Below are 2601 nucleotides of genomic sequence, written 5' to 3'. Positions count from 1 at the left end.
CCGCCGACGATCTCTGCGCCGCCATTTTCTAGGGTTTCCGTCAACAACGCATTCCCCAAAGCCCGAATCCATCATCGAATGGCTCCAAAAGGAGGTGAACTACCCATCTCCGATCGCAACCCCCGACCAAATCCGCAAGATCTGCGGAGGGAACATGATCCCGATCTGGTAGTTTCTCCTCGGACGGGTTCGATCTCAGGAGACGGCGGCGAGGGTGAGGAGGAACATCGTGATTCATAGGGCGAAGGGGACGAGGAGGTCGTCGGAGGAGGCGAGGGAGGGGGACGCGGCGGAGGAGGAGGCGGAGAGGAGGTTTTGGTAGGAGGATGAGGAGGGATGTGAGGGGGAGATGGCTGAGCTCGCGAGGGAGGAGGGCGATCGGAAGAGGAACGTCGATGATCGCACAATGCCAGGTAATTAGTTGCTGATTATTGATAGCGATGCGTAAATGAACAAAGTTGGTACAAGTTTAACATTCATATTTTGTTAGTTTTAAAATTAAGGAGACAAAAATTCTGAGGCGTGAAACACTTTCCTTAAAGAAATATTTGCCCCCACTTGATATTCAAAGTTGCTTGGGGTTAATGCAAATTTTCTTTCCAGGATACAACAGAAAATGAAAATTCCAGTAAGCAAATCTGGAATTTTCCTTAATTCGTTGTGAAACAAGTTTGTAATATTGCAGATGTTTTTGGTAGAAAAGATTCAGAAAAAGAATTGTTAAAAAGATATCTGAAAACATAAACTATTTATAGGTTTTGAAAAGGTGTCAAAATCGCGCATTATTCGCGCTACCCGCACGCGGGTTTAGAAGCCTACACTTTGATCCATTATTCAAAGCCCAATAAGCATTCAATGCTTTTAAACCTCTAAAAGAATGTTCAAAATTCCAATGTGGGACTATCTTGTTTTTTACAAACAAATACTAACAATCCCCCACTTTGTTTGAAAAAACATTTTAATAGTATTATATTTAAAAATAATCTGCAATATGTACAAAATGAGATAAGTATACATATGTAGAGGTATCTTTCGATTTAAACCTTTACTTAGTACAAATACCTCAAAGTTCTATCAAAGTCGTTAGTTGCCTTAACATTAAACTAATTACTCTTTGTGATAGAACCGGAGAATATTGTACATACACTAATCTCTTGTTTCAATGAGAATTAATATTTTAGCACTGTTATGGCCTTGTGCTTATTCCTGGTTCATGAACTCTTTAAAGAACAAACCTTTAGTTCTTTTAAGAAGCGGCACCACTTCTAAGTTCATATAGGTGAAACGTCTACAATGTGTTTTCCATTACTTTAAACACACAACAATAATATATTAGACTTTCATTAAGAGTATAACTCATCCTCTTATTCCGTAATGGACGATATTGACATTATCTTTTAGGGCTTAATGCGTCAATATCAATCAATCACTTCCAGAAAATTGTTATTACCCATTTAAACCATTTAACCAGTTTAGTTCTAGCAAATGGTTGGGTTACCGTTCCTGGTGATTTTAAATATAAGGTTTCAGCCCCATTTCACTTGATGACATCTTTACTACCTCTCTTGATAGAGGTTTTGTAAATGGATCAGCCAAATTTTTATTTGTCTTGACATAGACAATAGTTATGACACTATCTTGTATCAAGTGTCTCACATATTCATGTCTTAGACTTATGTGTCTAGACTTACCATTATATGTACAATTATAAGCCCTTGACAAAGTGGCTTAACTATCACAATAGATAGAGATAGGAGGCATTGGACTAGGCCATAACTTAATATCTAGTAATAAGTTCCTAATCCATTCAGCCTCTTTACCAGTTGCTGCTAAAGCAATGAATTCAGATTCCATGGTGGAGTGTGAGATACATGTTTGTTTCTTGCTTGCCCAAGAAACTGCTCCTCCACCAAGTGTAAAAACCATTCCAGAAGTGGATTGGTTGTCTCCAACACTAGTCATCCAGCTTGCATTGGTGTATCCCTCTAATACAGCCGGATAATCATTATTGAACAAACACAGATTTTTGGTTTTCTTTAAATATCCAAAAATCCTGGAAATGTTTTTCCAATGTTCTACACTTGGATTACTAGTGTATCTACTTAATTTACATACAGCAAATGCAATATCAGGTCTAGTACAATGCATAGCATACATTAAAGAACCAATTGCACTAGCATACTCAAGCTGTGCTACAGCTCTACCAGAATTGGCAGTCAATTTGGCACTGGGATCGAAAGGAGTGTTAACTTCTTTAAAACCAAGATGATTAAATTTATTCACTATTTTTTCAATATAATGTGATTGGCTTAAAGAAAAACCCCCACTATGTTTTCTAACTTTAATCCCTAAAATAGTATCCGCTTCTCCTAAATCTTTCATTTTAAACATAGAAGATAGATACTCTTTAGTCTCATTTATACCAATCATATTAGTGCCGAATATTAACATGTCATCTACATACAAGCAGACAAGCACACCATAATTATCAGTGAATTTAGAATAAATACACTTATCAGCACTATTATGTTTGAAACCATAAGGCAGAATAACAGAATCAAATTTTTCATGCCATTGTTTTAGTGCTTGTTTAAGACCATA

The sequence above is a fragment of the Asparagus officinalis genome, chromosome 5 (assembly GCF_001876935.1).
Source record: "Asparagus officinalis chromosome 5, Aspof.V1, whole genome shotgun sequence".
NCBI classification, from domain to species: domain Eukaryota; kingdom Viridiplantae; phylum Streptophyta; class Magnoliopsida; order Asparagales; family Asparagaceae; genus Asparagus; species Asparagus officinalis.
This window is presented reverse-complemented; position numbering follows the sequence as displayed.